The sequence below is a fragment of the Cebus imitator genome, unplaced genomic scaffold (assembly GCF_001604975.1).
Source record: "Cebus imitator isolate Cc_AM_T3 unplaced genomic scaffold, Cebus_imitator-1.0 Scaffold60, whole genome shotgun sequence".
NCBI classification, from domain to species: domain Eukaryota; kingdom Metazoa; phylum Chordata; class Mammalia; order Primates; family Cebidae; genus Cebus; species Cebus imitator.
This window is the reverse complement of record NW_016107375.1, coordinates 3,636,504-3,661,685: the sequence shown is the minus strand read 5'-3', so window position 1 is coordinate 3,661,685 and position 25,182 is coordinate 3,636,504. Positions and strand designations below refer to the sequence as shown.

The 25,182-nt window shown below is 49.5% G+C and overlaps 1 protein-coding gene across 9 annotated transcripts in view; it reads right to left on the bottom strand.

The window, feature by feature from the left end:
• Positions 1–25,182, bottom strand: part of ZBTB7C (zinc finger and BTB domain containing 7C) — a 375,586-nt gene that overhangs the window by 32,673 nt on the left and 317,731 nt on the right. The window lies entirely within an intron of this gene.

Below are 25,182 nucleotides of genomic sequence, written 5' to 3'. Positions count from 1 at the left end.
GGCAAAGCCCTCAGTACATAGCAAGTGCTGGTGTGTGCGCCAAGGGCCTGGGCACATAGTGCACCTCTGTGGTCACGTGTGGCAAGAGGGCAAAGTGCTAAATCAGAAAATTTACATGAGCTAAATCTCCCAAGGAAAACATGAGAGAGTCTTATTTCTTCTGATTAAACGATTTATAAATCAGGATAAAAAGGACTTCCTCTGAAAACCTTTGGCCCAATATTGCTTCCATATTGCTATAACTTCAAAACATACCAAAGACAGCCACAGTGAAGCGTGCTATTGTATTCCTGAGGGTTCATCATGTGACAGGCGAGGGGAGCCCCTTGAAGGGGCTTGATCCCCAGGAGGGGAGAGGAGAGCACTTCCCTCTCCCTGTCTCCAGGAGGACCTGGATTAGCTGGAAGCATGAGTCATGCTCGATTTTCACGCTGTTGGCTCACTGAATCACTTCTGCTCTCAACACAAGACCCTGTCACAGTCAGAACCCCGAACACTGAGCAAGTCAAGGCACGTCCAGAGCTGCTTTAATTTCATGCAACCTTTCTTAAGCACCTACTGTGTGCCAGGTATTAAGCTGGGGTCTTTTACACTGAATACCTCATTTGATCCTTATACCAGCCTTATGAGATGATTATTTTTACCTTCATTTTCCTAGAAGGAGACTAAGACCAGGAGTGGCCAAGTCACATGTCTCAGGACTGCCGTAAGTCAGTGGCATGTTCCATTCTAAAACATCTGAAGGCTGAAAACTGGGATAATTCATGGGTGGCAGAGCTAGGAATGCTGTCTGCACACATCTGAAGAAGGCCTTAGGATGCCAGGGATGGACAGGACCTTTCACGGTTGAGGATGCTGAGGCACAGTCATGTCAAAGTGTCTACCTGGTCGTGGCAGGAAGCACAGCTTGAGTTCTTAGGCATGGCCAGGATGCTTGTGCTGGCTCCGGGAGCCACAGTGACTGTGCTGGGACCCGTATTTTGCCTTCACCCACTCAGCTCTCCACTCAGGCTGGGTGGGAAAAAATCTGTGACTCTGCCAGTCAGCACCACAGAAAGGACTACAGAGACGCTATTCTCACCCCTGAGATTATCCTCCCTCCTTCCCATCACCCAAGCCAAAAGGTGAGACGAATATGTCTTGGTTTTCCCAGGCCTTTCCTGGTTGAAGCGCTGAAAGTCCTGCATTCTGGGAACCCCCTCTGTCTCTGGCAAGCTGGGATGGTTGGTCGCCCTAGTTCATCTCCACCTCCTTGTATGCACCACCCACCTTCACTGCCCTTAAGGATCATGTGACCCCAGCTCCACTAGACAAACAGCGCAGGGGCTTTTTCCCCTAGCCCACACCCTTGAGGTCTTGTCCTGCCCCATTCAATGCCAGAGGAAGAGTTCCTGTTGTCATCAGGGATTGCTCAACCTGGGCACCTTGGTATTTCTCTTGTGAGGGGGCAGCCCTCTGTCCCGGGGCTCCCAGAGGGATCCAGGGCAAGGAGGAGCAGAAGGTAGGGAGACAGAACGTAACAGAACCGGGAAGAAAGGCAGGAGGGGAAGTTAATGAGATTTAAACAGGGAGAAAAGGGAGGAAAGGGAAGCGGGGAAAAGGAAGGTGTGGAGAAAGGAGAGAAGGAGGAGAGGTGACAGTATGGGTTATACAAATAAAAGAATGGCTAATCGCCATGGCCGGCTTCCTCAACAAGAAGTGGTCCAGGTTTTCAACAGATGCTCTCTGGGCAGAGATGTCTTGACAGTTGTATAGGGCTGTGGGGATTATGCAGTTAATCCTTACTTTGCAGATGTTGAGAAAACTAAAGCTTATAGGACTGGAATGTAAGAGCGTCCATGGCAGAAATCATGGTAAATACTTTTTTTGGTACCCAACCCAGAACTTCCATGATATCTTATGCATGGCAGGTTATTAAATGCTTATTAATAAGGACAGTGACAATGATATTGATCTCTGGCAATCCAGTCCTCCTCCTAAGCAGGTCTTTCCGAGTCATTGTCAACACAAAGTTGGATAATTATCTTGGAAATTTGAGCAATATGGCCATTAAGAATGAGAAGGCGGCCCCAATCCACTGGGAAACAGAAGCGGGGTTGTCTCCATGCATAGGCAGCTGCTGCATGGGGTTACTGGAGGGTACCCCACTAAGCTCTGCCCATTCCAAAGTATATCTCTTCCACCAACCTGATGTGATGCCACCCAGCTTGCCATTCCAACCACCGGGAATTCCCATTAGGGGAGGCTGGGTGGCATTAGCGAGACTGTCTCAAAAAACAAAATAAAACAAGAAGAATGGTAACAGGAACAGAGAGAAGAAAGAAGGTGGTCCCGAGGCAGGGAAGGTCCCCCTGGGAGGAGAAGGTTGTAAGCTAAGGTGGGACCTAGAAGTTCTGCTCTAGAGGAAAATGGCAGGTGATGGCCTGGAACAAAGCAACGAAGCCCACAGAGGGCTTCTGGAAACACTGCCTCCCTTCTTCAGGGTGCCCCCAAGCTCCCACCGCTCCACTCAAGGAAAGGGCTCTGCAGTCACAGACTTTAACCGCCAAACGTCTAACATGTCCTTTTGGTTTGGAGAAACCCGTGGGGAGAGTTTGATGGTAGGAAGCAGGACTCTGCCTCCCACTGAGGAAGAGGGGCCTCCTTCCACTCCCACCCCCGGCAGTGAGCACATCTGCACATAGCGCTAGGTCCAGCTGGCTGGACCCTGCTGCCAGGACCTTGAATCTTAAGTGAGTGACAGTTAGCAGCAGCAGTTTGTGTTGCTTATTTGCAACTATGAACTTTGAATGGCATAAATGTTGGGTATATCTGAATACCAGAGCCCTGCCGGAGATTCACAATGAATCAATCTCTTTGTCTCTGTCTCTCACACACACACACATGCCTGAGGAAGCCTACAGTAAAGAAACCTGTTTAACTTTGTTGAACTCTGCATTTCTCGAACTTGTTTAATCTTTCTGCTTTGCCTAACACCTTTTAATATCCTGCAGAACTGGTGTGGCAAGCACACCTTCAGGGAACACTGGGGTAGAGCCGTGCTTTCCAAACTTTTTCAGTCATGGAATTTGCAGAGAAACAATATTTTCATGGCACAAAGGAACTGGAGGGCTCTCAGGAGGGTGCTGGGCTGTTCAGTTGACAAGAGGGGTGAAGAGGCAAAGCCACTAGTGGGAAGCTCTGGACCAGAGGACAGAGCCGTCTGGGATATAAGCTTGGAGGTCTGACCTGTTTCCTTGGCTCTGGTGTGAAGCAGTCTCCATGAGGTCACACAGGTAGCGGTGGCATCCCAGGGCTGCCTCTGCTATACCACGCAGTTTCCCTCTAGGGCCCTTGGAGAAGTGGTCTTATCAGAGGATGCCTGCTTTCTGTTAACAGAAATGAGGGGGCAGAGTGGGGCAGCTCATCTTCCAATCCACCCCCCTCCCTGGAATTAGCTCAGGGTCGGGACTTGCCAGCTCTGCCCTCTGCTCCCCCCTTTTTCTCCTTCCCAACAAGTTCTGGATCCAGCCCCAGTAGGCAGTGCATGGAAGCTTCTTGTATGAGGAAGCCCACCCATTTGGAGGTCTCCTGTCTCTGCCATATGGTATCTGCTCTCTCCTTCATCTGCCAGCCGGGCATCAGCTCCTAACCTTCGGCTTCCGTGCTGTTCACGTCCTGAGGCCCCATAATCCTTGCTGGCAACCCTGCAGCCTGGGCTAGTGCCTACCTCGGCTCCACCAGCCTTGGTTTGCGGCCCTGTCTCCAGAGCCCCCATCTGCCTGCAGCCTGCCTCAGCCAGACTCTTTGGATCACAATCTCTGGCTAACATCACATGCATTTTTCAGAGGATCTGTACACCCCATGGATGTGAGTGCTGCCAAGCCCTGGGGGGCGGAGGTAGGGGTGATGTGTTTCTAACAAGATCAACCATTATAACCGGGCTTTGATTTAAAGCAAAATCTATTTCCCAAGCCGTATTTAATGCTAAGCAAGAGGCGAGTGTGCAGAGACCATAAGACCATATCTGTAGATTATGGCATTAAGTGTGCAAATGCAAGCATAGATGAAGCAGCCACAAAATTATAGGTAACAACGGGGCCTGATAGAAATCCAGGGAGCCGGCAGCTGCAGGGAGGCCCCCCAACTCTCCCCTCTACTTAGAGGCCGAGTCAATTTATAGCTTCCTCCTCCCCTGTTCCTGAGATCTTCAAATGCAAGTCTACAGGCCTGAGCAATGCTGGGCATGTTCACAGGTTCAGGAAAAGACACTTCTCCTTAAGCTCCCACTGCGCTGCCATTTGGAGTAGAGTGGAGAGACGTTCCGCTAGATGTCAGGAGTCTTGGGTTTAAGACCTACCTCTATTCCCTGCCAAAATGCATGATTTGGAGAAGGTGGTTAGCTTCCAGGAGTCATAGCTTCCTTCTGTAAGTTAAGGAGCTGCATTTTACCTTGAAGATCCTTCATGGTTTTATAATCTACAAGTCCATGATAAATAAAACTGCAATGGAGGAACCAGCTATGAAACTCCAGATGAGTTGTTGACCACTTCTCTACTTTCCTTATTTGTAAAATCAGGTTTACCATGGTTAATCTTACATATCAACTTGGCTATGCCATGGTATCCAGACACTGGGTCAAGTAGAAATAGTGGGAGTTGTAAATTACCTTTAGAGGATACTAACATTTAAATCGGTAGACTTTCAGTAAAGCAGATGTCCTTTCAGAATGTAGGTGGGCCTCATCCAATCAGTTGAAGGCCTTAAGAGAAGAAGACTGAGGTCCCCAGAGGAAGAGGTAGCTCTGTTCCCAGACCCAAGCTGCAACATCAACTCTCCCCTAGGTCTTTAATCTGCTAGCCTGCCCTGTAGATTTTGGGCTTGCCAGCCCTTACGATTGCATGAGCCAGTTCTGTAAAATCAATCTCTCTCTCTCTCTCTCTCCTCTCTCTCTCTTTCTCTCTCTCTCTCTCCCTCTCTCTATTTCCACCTTTCCACCTCTCCATCCTATCAGTTCTGCTTCTCTGGAGAAATCTGACTAATACAACTTGGTTAGATGAAGTCAGTGGCACTCAACCTTGAGCCTTGTAAGTCTTAACCCAGGCTGCACATCAGACACCTCATAATCTGTTCAACAACAACACCACCACCACCAACAAAACCACCAGCATCTAGACCATAACCCCAGATAAGCTGAATTAGACTCTCTGGGAATGCGGCCTGGGCATAAGGGTTTAAAAACTCCCCAGGGCCTCCCCACGTGCAACCCAGGCTGAGAAGCATGGCTGCCCAGAGGAAACAAATAACTTTGGAGCTTACTAGAAATGCAGATTCCCTGGTCCCACCCAGGACCTACGAATCAGAACCTTTGGGTGGGCTTCTGGCATCTCCAGACTTAACAAGCTCCCCAGGACATTGATCAGCTGCTCTCTAAAGTTTGAGAGTTCTGAGCATGGACTATCTCTCAAGGCCCTTTTCACCTTCACAATGTGCACAGCATTATGGTCAGAATTTGGGGGCCAGAATATACTGTCTCCTCTCAGGAGGGGGCCAAGGACATTGCAGCAGGAGAAACCAGCAGGGCCCCATGATTTGGGAAGAGAACAAGCTCTTTCCAGAGCTTATAGAGTGAGATGAACTCAGCATCCTCCCAGTCTCCACTAAGGGCACGCAGCACCTGCCAGGCAGGCCGCTTCCGCTCCTGGAGGGTACATGCGGCCTCCCACCACCTTGGTATCCCCAGGCCATGGCGGCCAGGGCAGGGCACAGAGTAGGTGCTCAGGCATTTCTGCTGCCAGATTGACTGAATCAATGAGCGCAATGTCCCACAGTCACTGGGCCCACCCTTGTCCAGGTGTTCCTGTGGGTGGCACGCCTCTCACCTTTCTCAATTCTCACCACAATTGGAAAATGCCCTTCCCTTCCTTGTTGTTTCATCTCCTCGGCATTCTCCATGGTCCAGCTGACACCCTCTCCCTTTGAAAGAGCTCTCGATGCTTCTGTTCCCTCTGCTGTCTCTTATCACTCCTCCTGACCGGATTTACAGTCAAGTCCAGAGAGCTGCCTGACGTGGTTCTTAAGTTATTTCTCCCTTTCTTCTGTGTCTTCCCCTAGACTGCGAGCAGACAGAGGACAGGCTGGGCACATGGCAGGAAGCTGTGAGAGCTTGAGAGCTCACAAAACATGCCCAAGACATCTGTGCTTTGTGGTTCAACAGAAGCCCAAGAAAGCAAATTGGGCTCCTCTATCCTCTCCCGCCCCCTCCCCATGTATTCGGAGCCTCTATTACCAGGAGCAAGGCCTTGTGCTATATCTACATCATCTTAGACCCTGTTCCTTCCAATTCAGGGCTATGCTCTTAACCGCTGGAGTATAAGCCTCCTCACTGCACTGTGAGCAGAACAGAGGAAGGGTGTTTTTGTCTTTGAGAAAGAAAGGCAAGGATGAAGGGCAGGATTTGAGCCACGGTGGTAGATCAGAAAGAAGATCTGGTAACAGGCTTAGGGAGAAAAATGGTAGGGAAATGGCTTCAGGGCAGTCAGGCCTGGCCCCTGGAGAGGGAGGAGAGGGAAGGGCTAGGCTCTTCATGCACATGCTGTCTATGGGGCCTGGCAAGATTCCTGGAATCACCAGCATGTTTCACAGGTGAGGCAATTGAGGCTCACAGAGCTGAAGTAACTCATCTCAAGCATCCGTGCTTTTGTGTGGCAGAGCCAGAAGTCAAGTGTAGGTCTCTGTGACCTCGAGCGGCACCAAAGTGAGTATCAAAAAGACAGAAAGGGACTTATCCCTTCGCTCACTCAGCAAAAGCATGTTAAGCAGGTCTGTGTGTCTGGCATTGCTAAACACATACAGAGAATAACAGTGTCAGCCACAATGACTTCACAGCCTAGTGACTGAGGAGGGAAATGCTTTAGGCCATGGCATCCTGGAGGGTGACTGCCTGCCCTGTCTCGAGTCATCCTCACCAAAGCTTTGTACCCTGAAGCCCAGCTGTAGGCTGGTCTCTGGCCTTCAGCTATGAGAGTCATTCAGATACTGCCATCCAATGGTGCCATCTGGAGAAAAGGATTGGTGCTACCTTGCTGGTCCAGGTCAAGAGGAGCAGGAGAAAGAAGGGGAAGAAGACTGCCCTCATCTCAGTGGATATTTGCTGAGAGCCTCAGCAACGCTGGGAAGAGCTTGCTCCATTTCACTGTGAGTGCCACACCTTTTCCAGCACAGGGTTCTCCTAGAGAAGGGAAATCCCCTATCTGAAATAGTGCCAAGGAGGCCATAGTTTGCATCTACACTCCCCATTCATTGCTCCCTCAAACATCTGCAGGGACTAGAAGCCCAGTGAAGCCACCAAGAGTGATAGGCATCTGTGCATGTTGGGGTAGGGAGTGCACACATGCCATTCTTTAGTACAAGAAGAAGCTATAGATCCAGCCCACCCCATCCTGCCCTTCCCATGTTTCTGCTCTGGTCCTTCCTTAGCTTCCTTTTGAGGCTGGGTTTCCCCCCCTTTCCCCACTGACTGGCCCCTGTGGTCCCAGCCAATCTCAAAACCTAACCCAATGAAGCAAAAATTCCCGTCAGATCACACGTTGAGATTTCAGGTTCAGAAATCACTTCAGGTTGTATCCACTTTTCTCCAGCAGAGTCTAAGGTTCTGAAGGGGAAGGAGCATGCCATACTGCTTTGCATAGCTATAGCACAGTGCCTAGTACATAGTAGGAACTTAGTATGTGTATGATGAATGACAGTTTCACAACAGCTATGGATTTCCAGAGAGTTCGGATGCAATAAAACATACTTTACACAAAGGCGCTACCGCCACAGGTACTATTTAGCAGATCCAGGGGGTATTGTGATTACCCAGGGGTCCTCTTTAGGAACATAATGATGACATTAGAGTCTCTCAAAAACTTCTGGTCATTTGTAATTTTGAGTAAAGAAGCACCGATAACACAACAACAGAAAAACCCCAACAACTCAACTCAAAACTGGGTAAAGCACTTCAACAGACATTTCTCTAAAGAAGACATACAGATGGCCAGTAAGCACATGAACAGATACTCAACATCACTAACTATTAGGGAAGTGTAAATCAAAACTACAATGAAATACCATCTCATATCCATTAGGATGGCTACTGTCAAACTACATAACAAGCGTTGCTGAGGATGTAGAGAAATTGGAACCCTTGTGCCCGGCTGGTAGGAATATAAAACGCTGCAGCTGCTGTGGCCAACATTAGGGAGGTTCCTCAAAAAATTAGACATGGGATTACCATATGATCCAGCAATTCTACGTTTGAGTACATAACCAAAATAAATGAGAAGCAAGGACTCAAACAGATATTTGTACAACCATATTCATAGCATTAGTCATACTAGCTCAAAGGTGGAAACAACCCAAAGTCCATCAGTGGACGAATGGGGAAACCAAAGGTGATGTATGCACACAATAGAACATTATTCAGCCTTAAAAAGGAAGGAAATTCTAACACCTGCTACCACATGGGTGAACCTGGAGGATATCAGGCGTGTCAGGTATAAAAGGACAAACACTGATTCCGCTTACGTGAAGTACCTGGAATAGTCAGATTCATAGAGATGGTAGAATGCTGGTTACCCAGAAATGGGGGGAGGGAGGTGTGGGGAGTTCGTCTTTAATGGGAACAGAGTTTCATTTGGGACACTAAAGAAGTTCTGGAGATGGCTAGTGGTGATGTTTGTATTATACTGTGAACATACACTTAATGTTACTGAATTATATATCTAAATGGTGAATCTTGTGTTATGTATAATTTTAGCACAAATGAATGAATGAACGGATGGATGAAGCATGACTGTCTCTTTGAGGCTGCATGGGGTATGAGGAAAGCATTTGACTATTGGAAACTGACAGCCATGATTTCTAGTCCTAGCTGTGTGAAATGGAGTTGACACTTTGCTTCTCTGAATTTCAAGTCTATCGTCTGTAAAATGGGGTAAGAGGACCCCAAACGGAGATAAAAATATCCATGCCACAAAAGGGAGTCACGGGTTAAATGAGATGATGCCTATGAAGCCTGGAGCCCAGGGCCAGGAGACTCCTTCGACCTCTCACCCTCCCCCTTTCTCCCTGGGTGGCTGCATCCACTGGCCAGGTTGGCCTCAGGTGCCAACCCCAGCTCACCTTTCCCAGGCCGATCTGCAGCCTCCTTTCCATGTCCTGCTCCTGAAGGAGGGTCGCAGCTCCCTGAGACTCAACAGACAGACACAGGGGCAGCAGGCCAAGCTTCACAGTGTCTCCCCGGGGCGCTTGCAACAAGCAAACAAGCAAAGACTGAAATGGGGAAGGTAGAGTTTCACGCTCTGTGGGAAGTTTGTGGCGGAGATATTTTTAGGAGGGGAGAAGGTGGGAGATATTTTTAGGATGGGATGCTTTTCCCATTGCTCCTTCAATCCCAACTCCCTGTGGGGAACGGTGGAAAGGTGGCACTGAGAACCGCCTGTGACAGGGGAGGCAGCCAGCACTGCCGGGGAGGGGGAAGCCACTCTCCGCTATGTCCTTGGGCTGGGACCCCAGATGTTTGACCCTGGCCAGCCCCCTGCTGGCCTCCCTCACAGAGCCACTTCCCTTTTGGGAATGCAGCCTGGAGTTCCGTTCCCCCTGCAGGCCACAGCCCCACTCTCCCTTAGGATGACCTGAAAGGGAAGTTTATAAGAGGAAAAGGAATGAGCGGGATCCTATTTAACAGCACATACTGGGCGGAGGAGCTTCCTGACAGGAACCAATGTGGAAACCAGGCCCGGTTTGGCCCTGGAAAACTGGTTTGGCTCAGAGCTGGCCAGAGTGGACAGCAGACCTCGGCAGCTGCACGTCGCAATTAAACTGGACTTGCCCGACTTCGCTTTCTTTCTTGTCCCCTCTAAGCAAGCAGACACTATAATAATCCATACACCGCAGGGGGTGTGCGGATTATTTTTTTAAGTCTAGGGGAAAGAAACCCCACCCTCATTTAGGTCACAGAGACATAAAGGGCTACTGGCTGTGCTCGGCAAATCAGGAACAGATGTAGGCAGCGGAGTGGGGCCAGGCGAGCAGAGCTGCTGCCACTAGGCGCCCGGCCTGAGTCACCCAGGCGGGGAGGGCGGGCAGTGGTGGGCAGGGGGTGGCGGTCTTTATTCACGGGCTTGGGTGTGGGGTGCAGGAAACAATGCGAAGAGTCCCCGGGGCTGGGACAGGCACAGGGCTGCGGGCAGGTACGGACAGGCTCCCAGCAGCTGCTCTTCTGGGCCAAAGGATTAAAACAGGCCCTGAGTCTGAACAGGGAGAAGGCTCCACTCCTCCCTTGGCCTCTTCTCCTTCCCCTGCCCTCCCTCTCCCCTCACCCAAGGACACCTCACCATTCCTTATTTCCAGGGCTAAGTCTGGCTGTGGCTGGCCGGCTGGCCTCCGCCCAGGCTCCCCAACCCCTCTCTTTAAGGGCCAGGCTGTCCTGTGGCTGGCAGCTACCAGGAGAGACCTGGGGTGGGCATTTCAGCCCTTGCTCCCTGAGTTACTGCACAAGGCCGTGTCCCCTCTCCTCAGTTCTCCCTTTTCTCTCCTCACTCTGATTTGTCTCCTGTAGACTCCCCCAAAAATATAACTCCTCTGGGCAAAGACCCTGTTCCTGCCCCTCAGGCCCCAGCTGGGCCTGCAGTGGGTATTCAGTCCTCATTACAAGCTTTTTGGAGACAGAGTCCCACTCTATCGCCCAGGCTGGAGTGCTGTGGCACGATCTCTGCCTACTGTAATCTTCACCTCCTGTGTTCAAGCAATTCTCCTGCCTCAGCCTCCTGCGTAGCTGGGACTACAGGCACCCACAACCATGTCTGGCTAATTTTTGTATTTTTAGTAGAGACGGGGTTTCACCATATTGGTCAGGCTGGTCTCGAACTCCTGACCTCAGGTGATCTGCCGCCTTGGCCTCCCAAAGTTCTGGGATTACAGGCATAAGCCACCATGCCTGGCCCATTATGACCTTTTCTAAGGTCACCTTCCACCCGGGGGTGGGGGTGCGGTCATTCCTGAGATATTGCTTTTTCCTTCACATAACACAGCCCTTAGCATGTGAGGAGCAGGGACCTCCCCTGTGTCCGTGGCCCTCAGGCCTGGCACACAGCAGGTGCTCAGCAGGAAACTATCAGAGGAATAATGAGCACCACTGGGCACCAAGGGACCCATCAGAGAGCCCAGTAGCTCAGAACCGTGCAGCCCTCTGTGGGCAGCTGTGTGCCGAGGCTGCGTCCTTGCGCCTTTCTTGTGTGAAAAGGAGGACTTTCATGATACCCTCAGGCCAACTGTAGACAGAACCCTGGGACAGAGTGACCCGGTGTTTCTAGCCCCTACAAGCTCTCCAGTGACAGGATAAAGAGAAGAGTAAGGGCCTCTTCTCAAAGGTGCTCTCTATGGCCAAGCATAGAAAACAGAAATCAGAGCATTTTTTAGCTTGATGGTTCCAGAGCTCTGTAGCCTGGCGCAAACAGAGGGAAAACAGCAGGATCAAGGATGCTTGGCTCAAAGGAACGGACACCCAGCTCTCCTGCTGTCCAGGGTCCTTTCCATTCAGTGATGTTTTTGTGATGGGTCACATACTTATTAACATACTGGCACCTTTTGTTTTTGAATTCTCAAATTTCCCTTGATCCTTTGACTCCTCTAGTTAATTGAACTCGCATCTTTGCCAGCATCGAAATAGGTCATCTATCGAAGGGCGCAGAGAAGAGGGAGGTGGCACAAGGTACAAGGAGAGAAAAGAGGCATCTGACAACGTCCCCAGGAGACAGGCCTCCGTGCATTTTCTCAGCCCTGCCTCTCCCACCCCCAGTGCTACCGGCATTAGCATGACGAGGTATGCATTTGAGCTCCATCCATGTGCTGGGGAGATGACGCTGCACAAGAGCTCCTCAAGACATACTGGCTGCCACCTGGTCATTTCTCCCCTCCCAAATGCCCTTCCTGTTCTATGGGAGAGAAAGAACACAAGCTCTCCAGTCTTAGCTGCTGCTCTTCCCATTCTTACCCAGAGAGGCTGGTGATGCGACAGAGAGCTTCAAGCCCAGTGCCTAACAAGGAGAAGCCAGACGGAAATGGCAACAGCCAGCCCAGAGAGGAAGAACATGCTAGAACCGCCACATGATCTGTTTGATGCCTGGAGTTCCAGGAAGCACAGAGCAGGCCTTCTTCCCTCACCGTGGGCTTGGCTGAGATTATCGGCTCAGCGATTACGGTTTTGGGTTGACTGATTCCCCCTCCTGCCTCCCCACTTCCAGGACGGCATCTGAGGGCTTCCCCTGAAGCTGCAGAAGAGCAAGAACCCTCAGGCCTGTTTCCAGGTGGAGGAGGGGTAGGTGACTCCTTTCTACTTCTCCCCAGGTGGAAAGGTAGAAATGACCCGACATAGGTCAGTGTAGTCCTCCCTGCAGCTGAAAGGGAGTGTGTTCAGGTTAAATAGAGGGGCCTTCAGAGGCCCCACCTGCTCTGTCCGCTAATCTCCCAGCACGTGCAGAAATCAGAAACACCAGTTGAAGACGTCCCATCCTCCCAAACCCACTCTCCTAGGAGCTCCCAGCTCTGTTCTCAGGCTGAACATATAATCCATCTACGTGCACCTAGGGGAGCGCCTCTTGGCACGCAGTACTTGGTGCCAAAGAAATGTTTGCTCCCTCACTTCACCCTCCCTTAACTCATTCCTCCCTAGCACCTGCTCAGGCAAATTCAGCAAATGCCTATGGAATGAACGCCTTCTATGGGACAGGCTCTGGGCAAGGTGCTACAGGAATGAAAAATAAACTTGTTTCTTGTCCCCAAGGCAGAGGATAATGGGGCCCCACTAAATGAGCTGCTTCTATGTTCTTAGTGCCTTGTGAGGCACTTTACTCCTGTGACCTGACTTTAGTTTTTACAGCAATGCTAGGTGGCAGCTAATCAGTCTTTTAAATTTATTTATGAGGAGACTGAAACTCAAAGAGTGAAGAAAGGAATTGACAGTCTTGTAGTTGCAACAGGTTCTTCATAAATAACCACAAGGTTTAATGTGGTAAGAACCTAGAAAAGAAAAACGGGAAGTGCCGGATGCCCAGAGGAGGGGAGGGGGAGGGGAGTGGGGGGTTTCCAATGGGCAGAAGGCCACCAGCAGTTCTATATCCAGGCTATATCTAGGACACTGATCTCAAATAGAAAAGAAATTTTTAAATATCCAGTACACTGACCCCAAATATTCTCTGCTTTCCAAGCACCTTGCCAGCCCAAGATTGTGGTTGAGTGGTTGCCCACACGACTAATTTCCAGAGCAGAGAGGATGTAAGAACCCCATAGGCAGGGAGCAGGGTGAGGGGCTCTGGGCTTGGCAGGAGCCTAGTTCAAATTGCTGATGGGCTTTGTCCTCTTGACCTGCGGAGCCCTTGGGACAGCTACTGCAATGGCTCCATGGGGAACCTCTGGATTTGCGTGTTGGAGCCAGGGGTCCCAAAATGCACTGCTCTGCTGAGAACTCATGGGATTGCAGGAGAATGCAGTCCCCATGCCCTGTCCAAGACCCTGACCATGATCCCCTTTCCAACAAATCTAATTAAATCAAGGAGGAAGCTTCAATTAAGTACTAACCTGGCTTGAACACCTCTCCTTAACTTCCTACATGTTTCTGAACTTGACCAAGACAGCACCTAAGTTCCCTTCCAGCAAAGGCCACAGGAACAGAATAGAAAGAAATGCATGAAATATTGTTACATGGGAAAAAAAAAAAAGCATTTCCTCCTCTACTGTTTTTTCTTATTCTAAAGGCAATACAGGCTCTCTTAAAAAATCAGAAAATCCTGTAGGGTGGTGTGGAGGAAATAAGATGTTGGCTAGAGGGTACACATTTCCAGTTATGAGTAAGTTCTGGAGACCTAATAAAGATCGTGGTGACTATAAAATAATAATGTATGGTATACTTGAAACTTAAATATTCTCCACACATACACAAGGTAACTATGTGAATGGAGGTGGCAGTGAAGAGGGTGAGATGGGGGTGGTGCTTAAAAACACCCTACTGGTGGTGATTCAACATGGAACTCCCCGAATACGCTCACACCCCAAACTCCCTGTCATTGAGAATCCCTGCAATAAACACATAAAACCAGGGATCGAGGAAGGGTGTGTGGGGCACACCCCACCCAACTTGGCAAGTCTGAGCTTAGTATAGGGCCTGGCATGGAGCAGCTGCTTAAGACACTTGTTGAATGAGTGAACAGAGAAGTGAAGTGACAAAGTACAATCAGGGCACATGGAAGGTCACCAAAGAGGATAGCTGCTCCCAGTCACAGATGCACAAGTGGAAGTTGGGGAAAGTGAACCCCCAAAGGTATAGCCACTGAATATGGTGGCAGCGACATTTGATCAACACTCCAGGAGTGCCCAGGCATTGCGTCACCTCATCCTCACCATCTGAGTTGGGTCTTATCATCACCTCTCAGCAGGCAGGAGCAGGACTCAGGCTGCTGGCTCCCTGGTTATGGGGGTAAGATGCTGGGGAGGACCCACCACGAGGCTCTTTCAGTCCCTTAGACTCCCCAGCTCACCTAGCTGGGCTTCAGCTTGATTTTAAGCTATGTCTACGTAGAATTAGAGGGGGCCAGGGCACATCAGGGAGAGTCTGGGGGGCAGGCAGCCAAGCATCTGTTGCAAGAAGGAGCAAGCTGTCCCCGCACCATGACTCTCCCCAAGGCAGATGGGAGTCAAAGGCCAGAAGCTAGAGCCTCAGACCCCTCAGGGCTGGCAGTGATGGGAGATTTGGGGATAGCTGGATTTTGTCACTAAGATGGCCCTCTGGCTTATCTAGTGTAATTCCAATACCCATTCATTCATTCACTCATTCAGTTACACAACATAATCCTCAAACTCCTGCAATATATCAGGGCTTGTACAATGGAAGGGATCCTACTGGGAGAGAGCTCAGGAAAATCCCGTTTCTGTGTTTCTAACATCTCCGAGACACACATGCAAGGCCTCTTTGGTGGAAGCACAAAGGGGGGAAAGTACAGCTGTCTGACTCTGCAGAGAACATGGTGTGGCCCCACCTCTGCTGCCCCTAGTGGCATGTCTTAGGGGTGGGCAGGGCACCCTCAACCTTGGTACTGGCACCTTGGCCCCCACTCCACGGGCAGCAGCAGGTCAGCCTTGAGGGCATCGGTGCAGAAGGCCCAGCATGAGAAGAGCGAGTTGGGTATACCGGGGAGCAGTCGTGGGATGCTCGGGGGCTCTAAGGGTTGTGGTGAGCACTGCCCCGACCAAGTGAAAGCTACAGGAGAACCTGCATTCTCACACCAGAGTGGTAGAGACAGCCACTAATTTCCAAAGCAGTGACGGTGCAAGAACCCCAAATGCAGGTTGCAGGGTGAGGGGCTCTGGGCTTGGCAGGAGCTTAGTTCAACTAAATGATGGACTTTGTCCTCTTGATCGATGGAGCCCATGAAATTATACAACATGTAACCTTTGTGTCTGGCTTCTTTCGCTAGCATGATGTTTTCCAGGTACATCCACATTACAGCAGGTATTAGTGCTTCATTCTTTTTTAATGGCTGAATAATATTCCATTGAATGCATATATCACAATTTGTTCATTCCTTCATTCACTGTTGTACATTGGGTTTGGTTTTGACTTTTGTGAATAGTCAAATAGTGCTGAGTGAATGTGGATGTACAAGCATTTATTTGAGTACCCATTTTCATTTATTTTGGGTATATGCCTAGGAGTGGAATTGCTACAGGGAATTATAGAACTTCTAGAGCTGGAATGAAAAAGATTAATTATTCCAATTTTACAGATACGGAAACTGAGGCCTCAGAATGCTATCTGCCCTGCTTGGGATCACACATGCATCAAGATATGAAGTATGGCTAGATGCCAAGGTGCCAGTATCGTTTTTCATTTCAACCACAGGCAAGTCATGATTCATCGCCCTTATTGTGGGGTCCATGGTGTCCAACACAGTGTCTCTTGCACGTAGCAGGCACCAAATATTTGTTGAATACGTGAAATAAAACATTTATACCCAATTTTTTGAAGTAGTACCCATTCTGGATAGGGAGGTACCCATGATCCCATCTCAGAGATTCAAAGAACCTTACAGAACAAAGGGTCAGAATAAGTGGGTCCAGAGTCCACCTCCTTGAAGGAGACAAACTCAACTGCAGTGGGATCGTGGGGTGCTGGCCGCCTCACTTCCTAACCCATCCCCTCCTGGCTGTGTCAGCGCCTCCTCGCCAAAGCACAGAGTATGCAGCTGGCTGGGCTTTAGGGGCCACAATGGCCCAAGGAGAAGGCAGCCAGCTCACCCCTCAGAGCCCCTCCGGACCCACACTCTCAGCGAAACTGCCCTCACAAAGGGGAAGGGGCAGGCTCCAGTCCACTCGACAGACCAGTGGTACCCTTGGGCTCTTGGGGTGCCGCCATTCCACTTCGTGGGGCATGATGTGGCCTCCAGGACCTGCTTCCTGTGCTGCTACAGGGGAGCTGGGGAAGGGGGACATGGTTCCCCTTCCTGGAGGACTGAGCAGTGGCACCTCAGCAGGCAAGAATGGCTAGTCTGTGGGCCAGTGGACGAGTGCCCAGGGACCGCAGGGCATGGGGAGCCACCTCCTCAGCCTTCCACTCCTCTGACAGCAGTACACAAGGCTGTGCTAACAGGCACAGGGAGCTGACCTTACCACACACTGGCAAGCCCCTGACAGCAGAATGGGGCCTTTGGGGCATGCCTGGTGGTGGGGTGACATTCAGTGTCTCCATCAGCCGGGGCATGACAGCCCCGATGGGATCAGCCCTGCATGGGGTACAAGGGCTTCTGAACCAGCCTGCTGTCACCCTTAACACTTCAGTCACCTCGGCCTGCACCGTCCTGATTCCTGTTTCCAACCCCTCTAGTACCTGGACAGACCTGTGTGTGACTCTAGATGTCTAAGCGCAGACAGCGCCCTGCCAGATCCAAGTCATCCGCAAGCGACACGGCATTTGGGTGTTCACTTGCACCCTTCCATTTCATATCCTTATTTCTCTGTAGGTCCCAGTGTAAGCCCATATTTTTCATGTACTGATTCTCATTAAGGCAAAGCTAAGAGAGCCACAAACAGCACTCTAATGAATATATAGGACAGAAGGAGCAGGCACCTGGAATTTCCAGTTCCCAGGCATCGTTCTGTTTCCCATCTAACCCGTCTCTCCTTGCCTGGCCTTGACAAACCCTTTCACCTCTGTGGGCCTACGTTTCTGCATCTGTAAAGAAAGGAATTGTCTCTGCACCTTCCCTTCAAGCTCTGAAGCGCCCTCACATGGGATAGATGACATGGGTTTGTGGCTGATGTGGCACCACGTGATGTGAATTGAGTTGTCCTGACATACCAGCCACCGTGAGCTTGGCTGGTCCTGCCAGGGCTGCACACAGTGAGGCCTGGGCAAGCCTCCAGAGCCCATGAGGCCAGGCAACTCCAGGGCCCCAGGCTTCTCCTGGGCCTGGCTGCCCACCTGCTCATCTTTCTCCCTCTGCCCCTGCCACTCTAGAGAGCCCGGGCAAGCCTACGTGCTTCCTGCCTCTTTTCTCCACTCGAGATTTGTGCATTCTTTCCTCATTCGCCCCTGGTTTAATCTCTCTCATCAAGCATCACCGAAATTTCCCTGGGAGCCTGACACTGGGCGGCCACACAGCTCTCCCTGCAAAGACACCATGGAGCTTCTCCCGTTACCTAGGGTACATTCCTTGCAATGGATGAACAACAAAAGCTAAAATTTGGTTCTTCTTGATGCAAATCTTCAAGAAGGGGAGTGGAAACCCTACCTATGATGAAAATGAGACATCAGAAGGCCATCTCTGTCTCCAGTCAACAGCCAAACCTCCAGGGAGGCTTAGCATGGCTCAGATCCTGCAACTGGCCCCATGACCATTCGGCACGGGGCATCGAGTCTGCTTCCCGCACTCAGGTTTTCTGGTTCCAGACACCTGTTGAACCATCCATGTCAGGACCAACAGACAAGTCTGATGTAGCCCGTGAAGGGGAAGCAGTTCTGGGCTGTTTTAAAAGGGTGTGGCTTTGCTCATTCTGAGTGACTTCTTTACAATACCACCAGCAGGCCTGTCTCCCATCTTTTCCTTCAGTTCCCAATCTTCTGATTTCAATGTGCCTCCTGAAGTTCAACAGGGACCCAGCATCAAATTAAGTTCTACAAAATGTTTTGAACTTCTACCATGTGCAGGAGACTCTGCTTGTGCTGTGCGACCTGGAAGCCATCAGCCACGAGAGGCTATTAATCTCTTGAAGTGTGGCTGCTCAGACTGAGAAGAACTGTGAGTGGAAGACAGACACTGGATTTTAAAGACTTCCTACCAAAAAAAAAAAAAAAAGAGATAGATATAGCATTCATACTTTTTATATGAGTTACATGCTGAAATGATATGTTTGATCTACTGAGTTAAAATATATCGCAAAGATTAATGTTAACTATTTCTTTTTATTTTTGTCATGTGACTATGAGGAAAATTTTAAAGTAAGTATGTGGCTGGCATGATATTTCTATAGGACAGTGTTGGTCTACGCACTAGAGGAAGCCAGGGGAAGAAAACGGGTCCTCATCACAATGGTTTGGGGACCTGGGAGTGTTCCAAGTGAGCTGAAATTAAATCAGTCCCAATAAAGCATTTGTTTTTCACAAAATTATGCACCATCCCCTTGCATAGCCTACTTGGAGAAGATTCTAACACACAGAGCCTTAGCATAGGGTCATAGAATGTGAGAAGATTTAGGGCATGAGATCTGAGCCATCGTTTTTTTCTGCAGGTGAGAATACAGGAACAACTTCCACAGTGGTGCCAGGGAGTGATCAAACTGTTAGTCATTTTGGATATTTTCAACCCACCTCCATTACCAGTAATCCCATTCCTTGGGTCCCATCTGCAGGAACCCAAGATGAGTTGAAGCTGTCACTCAGAGCCTCAGCAGGGAAGCAGCAGGCTCAAAGCAATGCTGGAACATGACTGACAAGGGAGGAGGTGTGTACAGACAGGCAGAGGTCACTGTCTTCTCTCTGGGATGCTTGCTTGTGTCGAGGCACAGGTTAGGGGAATTGTAATATATATCTATGTATTTTACCCCAGGTAAAGTGAGAAGCTCCAGGTATCTGGGAAGGAGAAAGTAAGGCAAACAGCATACTCTGAGTACCTCCCATGTGCCAGGCGTGAGTTTTATGTAATCTCACTCACCATCTTCATAATGACCTTGCTGGGTGGATATGGGCCCATTTTAGAGATGAGAAAGCTGAGGGTCATAGGGTTAAGTCACTCGCCCAAGGCCTAGAGCAGGTTGCTTTGGTGGAGAGCCACATGTACACTTCAGTGGCCCTCCACAGGAAGGATCTGATGTGGGAAACTGCTGGGCGAATGGAAGTCAGGCCTCATGTCCTGGATGTGTTTCATGAGTTGGTTGACTTTGGACAAGTGACTTTCCCTCTCTGTACCTCAGTGTTCTTAAAATGAAAATGCAGGTATTGAGAGACAAGACCAGTGTTCCCCAAAGTTTTCCCAACTATAGCCTGCTATGACATTTTCCTTCATGTCCAGGATATACATCTGCATGTGAAAACCTGAAATAAAAGTTAGATTGAACAATACTTTAACTACATATGATGCATGTTATTTTCTATTCTTTTTTTTTTTTAATTTTAAAAAGCCAGAGGTATGACCTACTAGATCAATCAAACGACCCATAATAGAGCATCATTTGCAGTTTGAAAATCACTGCCCTAAATGATTGATTTCCAAGTAGCCCTCCAGAACCAACGTCCCCAGGGGCTGTTACTGATGCCAAACTAACAATCTATAAGCCTCAGTTCCAGACCAGCTTTCTTCCCCACACAGTATTCCTTTGTTTCTCTCTCTTTCACCCCTTGTTCCCTGCCCGTCCTCACCCACCCCACACCTCCTCACCCATCCCACACCTCCTCATACAGAGACAGCAAAGCAAACGCAAAGCATTTCTCTCCTTTGAAGGGACGTACGGTACGCTGGAGGCAGAGAGAGGGACTAGAAGAGGCTGTGGTGCAAGGTTTGTGTCCGACCCACTCACAGAGCCGTTTCCATAGGCCGTCTGCGGGGACATGGAAATCTCTCTATTACCACTGAATGCTTCTCTGTAATGGAATTTGTCATAATGAGGCTTTACTCTTCCATAGGGCAGGAAAATCCATTTCAGTGCTCTGAAAAAAATGAAATTAAAGAAGTTCCCCTGACTAAATGGTGGCTGTATAAGGAACTCCTTTGTTCCTTCTGATTATGAGGTTAGAAAGGGCCTTACCCATATTAGGAACTTACTTTCCTCTCCTATCTTGTCCCTGAAGAAAGGAAGGGCTTCAGTGGGCCTAGGGTGGGAAGCCAGACATGCCCCGATCACATCTGGTGAACTTTGAATCCTATTGGCTGAAGCAGGCCTTTAAACACGACCTGAGGCCAACTCTCCAGGGTCATTGCAGGGACAGCCTTTTCTCTTGTGCCTATGGAAAGTCTTCACACCTAAGGCGCCTTCTAGAACCTTCTGTGGGCATGAGGCCTCCTCTGCCCCCAGCTTCCTTGTTCGTTACCCCTGGGTGGATGTCACACTGTGCTGAAGTGTGGTGTGGAGGAAGGAAGCAGCCGGGCATGTCCCCTAGCCCCAGAGCACTGAAAAGAGGAACGAAAGGTCTCAGGGAAGGCTCAGCTGCGGAGGCCTCACCCTGGGTCAGAGGAAGGCGTGGCAGTGGGGAGCAAAGGTCAGGGGCCGGAGTTCAGGGCCCTGCAGAAATGAGGTCCTCAGATGATGTGCTGTCCCTTCCCCATGATGGGGGCTTAGGGCTTTTCCCCCTGTTGCTTTGAGTAGGTTTCATGTCATAGTCTGTTCCATTTCATTTGCCATGTTAGGAAGCAGCCACCTTCATCTCTGGGTTGACTCACATGAGTGGTGACAGGTGGTTCCTGAGGTCCCCTGCAGCTCTTCGGCTCCTCTGAGCTGACTCCACTGGGGCACGCCTGCACTTTCCTGGGGCATCCAACATGAACCTGGAGCCCACAGTGTGCCTGTGAGCCATGGAGGAGTGAATGACTCAGGACCCACTCGCCCTATCATCCCTACCCCAGGCCTCATGGTGTTTACACAGATTCAGACCCAGTGTGGCCCAGCCTGGCTTCCACAACTCTCCGGGCCAGTGCTGGGCCTTTCTAGCAACGTCCTGGCCTCCTCAGGGGCTAGCATGGGTCTCATGTATATTAGGACCTGAGAAGTATGTTGAGTTTGAAGCACTTGGCAAAGCAGAGACAGAATGGTGGCTGCTTAGGTGGAGTATGGTATCTGGGAGCCAGAGAGGGCCTCTGTCACCTGAACCCCTTTCCTACTGACCCCTGAAGCCTCCCTGCTGACTGAGGCCCATCATTCCACAATCAAACCTTCATTCCTTTGGGGCAAGCCAAACCTGTACTTTAGCCCATATTAAAATGCCCAGCCCCCGGGAGTGGTGTCATTAACATCTTATCAGTCAATTACATCTCAGGATGGATGAGTTCATTCAAATCAACTCAGCTGAGCTTAAGGCCCTACCTTGAACCTGGTCTTCTGCTGGGCTTTATGGAAGGGTGGGTAAAGGGGTGAGGAAGACATAGACCTTGCTTTCAAGGGGCCTCAGGCTCTGTCCTCAGAGCAGATTTTGGAGGTAGAGTTGGGAGTGTGCTGGAGAAAGGAAGGTAAGCAGGAGGGAGGGAAAGGCCCCATTTCCTCACCCAAGCATGTTTACCTTGTGATGCCCACCCAAGGGGGCTCATGACCTCTCCCCAGGAGAAGTCTCCTCACTAGAGACGTTCGTCGCAGGGTAACATTAGACAAGATTTTTTTCTGCCTGACAAACATGAACTGATGGAGTAGAAGACCTGAAAAGGCAGCCTTAGCCCAGGGCGTGGATCCCTGCTCTGCTACTCATTAGCTGTGTGGCTGAGCAAGTGACTGGACGTCTGTGCCTCAGTTTCCTCCTCTGTCAAGTAGGGAGTATAAGAGTCAATTCTACTTCCCAGGGTTGCTGTGAGGATTAAAAGAGTTAATACTGTGAGTACTTAGAATAATTCCTGGCTGGCAGGAAGTACTCAATAAACATTAGCTATCATTATTATCTAATAGTAAATATATTCAGGGGAAAACTGAGTGTTGGTCATGAAGATCTGGGCTTTAGGCTCACTGTAAAGAATGGCGGCCACAGAGACTCTGGGATGCATGAATATCTGGGCTTTTCAGAGGCCCCTCCTTGCCTGGCTCCAGCAGCAGGTTCAGTGACTGTGGCCTGGTGGGAGGCCTCTGAGGGGTTCTGGCTCCTTCTCCAGGATCGATGCCTGACCATGCCTAGGGCATCTCAGCCACAGGCGGGGCCGTGGAGCCACCTCTCCTCTCTCCCTGATCTGGCTTAAACTGAACATTGCTGGCTGACTCATCTAAGCAAGAAACTTGGATCATGTCACTCTCTTGTTCAATTACCTTTGACAGGTCCTCACCCGTGGCCCGAAGGACAATTCCTGAACCTGGCATTCCTTCTGCCCTGCTTCCCGAGCTTTACTTTTTCTCTCTGCTCTTCCCCCCAGCCACAGGAAGAAATCACTAAGCTCTTAGACTGTGCCCCACTGCACAGCTCCAAGAGTATGTATTATCTCATTTAATCCTCGCACCAACTTCATAAGGTAGATACTATTATGATCATCTCCATTTTAGAGTTGAGGACATCGAGGCACAGAAAGGATAAGAAATATACTCGAGGTCACACGGTTAGGAGATGGCAGAGTTGGGACTGAATTTCAGAAGGCAGGTTCCAGAGCCTGTATTTCTACCTACTGTCCTGTAAAACGGCACCCCATGTTCCGTAATCGAGATCATTTTCTGTTCCCCTAACACCCTGTGTATGGTCCCATTGCTCACGAGTCTCTCTGTTGCCTGGAATGCCTTCCTACTCTCATCTCCTCCTTCCTGTCTCATCCACCACAACAGAGCTCACACTTCAGGGTTCACACAGCACCAATGAGTAAAAAGTACCACCCGTACCGGAAGTCATCTTTCCCTCTCCGCAGTCTCGGACATGTATGTGAATTTTATCTCCCTTCCTGGATTCTGAGGGCTTTGTCTTATGTGTCCTTGATCACCTTGCAGCAGGCTGAGCAGGCTTACTGCTATTTGTTAAATGAATGAATATGCGATGTACAACAGGCTTTAAATTGGCAAACACTTGAATGTTTGCCATCTTATTTAAATCTAATACAATTTATTTAATCCAGCTCTGTGCTGGAGTGGACATTGCTATTCCCACTTTGCAGATAATAATAGCTACCATTTGTTGAGTGCCTACTTTTACAAGGCACTGTGCTAAAGGGTTAACATATTTTTTTTTCAGCAACTCTTCCCAGCGATTCTGAGAAGTAACTATAATGATCCTCATTTTCCAGATGAGAATACTGAAATGTGAGGTGATCTGCCCAGGACTGTGTACATAGTTAGTAGGAGAGGTTGAAACTGACAAGTCTTCCAGCACTGGCCCCTCAGCTTTGGCTGCCTGGTCTTGAGTGCTCACTGTGCTCCCAGGCCTGGAGAAAGCAATGAGGGCACCCAAAGGCAAGGAGGACATCTGAATTCTGTGAACAAAGGCAAGAGGCAGGAAAGCTCCAGTGTGGTCACGTGACAAGTAAGACACTGGAGTTCCTGTGAGAACGTAAAAATGTTGAACACAGTGCTCCCTTAAAACACAATTCCTGCTGGCTAGGGCCAGGGAGACTTACAGACCTTTTGCATTCCCAATAAGCTATGTTCTTATGCTCATTGATTATTCTCCCATTTCTCAGATTTGATTCTAAGTGACCAGAGCTGTGACCTTGGTCACAGGACTAGGGACTGGCAGAGGCCAAAGGAGGTATTTATGACCAGGCACGGTAGCTCACTCTTATAGTAATCCCAGCACTTTGGGAGGTTGAGGCAGGAGAATCTCCTGAAGCTAGGAGTTTGAGACCAGCCAGTGAAAGCAAAACCCCATCTCTAGAAAAAAATTAAAAAGAAAAAAAAATTGGCTGGGCACAGTGGCATGTACCTGCAGTCCTGGCTACTTAGGAGGCTGAGGCAGGAAGACCTCTTGAGCCCAAGAGTTTGAGGCTGCAGTGAGCTGTGATTGCACCATTGCACCCCAACCTCACCTGGGCAACAGAATGAGATCCCATCTCTAAAACAAATGAAAAATAAAGCATGGTCACTTACTTTTAAAGGCGGGGGGGGGGGGTATTTTTCCATGTTTTTCTAATTTCTTCCTGAGTTGCTTTAGCTTTTTCCTCCATTTAACCTTTCTTTCCTTTCATTCTTTAAAGCTACTGCTTACTTTTCAAAAGACTAAAACAGTACATTTAGTACACAAGTATATATGATCAGGATCACACTAACGTCCTTGCAACCCAAATTTTATTCTCCATATCCACCTCCAGTCAAATATCAACAAATCCCTGACCAGGCACAGGCCACAGTGCTAGAGAGGGTCAGGAAGACAGCAGTGTCACAATAAAAGCATGCAGGTTTGGTCTGTGCCTTTGTTTAGCGTCACAGCCTAACAGGGGAAAAAGAACTCAGGCTCCTTGAAATAAGCAAGGACTCCACAGACTCCAGTTACCTTGGCCCCCACCAACCAAATGACAGAGTCTTCAGTTGGCCTTTGAGGAGCTCACAGGAGGGACACATTGCTCTGAGTCTGGGCTGTCAAAGAAATAGGACTTGGGGGATGAACAGTATTTAGGTATGGATACATTTTAGGCAGAGAAGGAGAAGGATACCCATTCTAATTAAGGAAACAAAAAAACACAACCGTATAAACAAAGGAACAAAAAAATGGATACAGACAATGTGCTCAGCTGATCAAGTGGTTCCATCATGGTTGGTGGGATACATTAATAGAAGGAAATTGGCCAGGCCTGGTGGCTCACACCTATAATCTCAGTACTTTGGGAGGCTAAGGTGGGTGGATCACTCGAGGTCAGGCGTTCAAGCCTGGCCGACATGGCAAAACCCTGTATCTACTAAAAATACCCAGCTACTCAGGAGGCTGAGGCATGAAAATTGCTAAAACCTGGGAGGCGGAGGTTACAGTGAGCCAAGTTGGTGCTACTGCACTCCAGCCTGGGCGACAGAGCG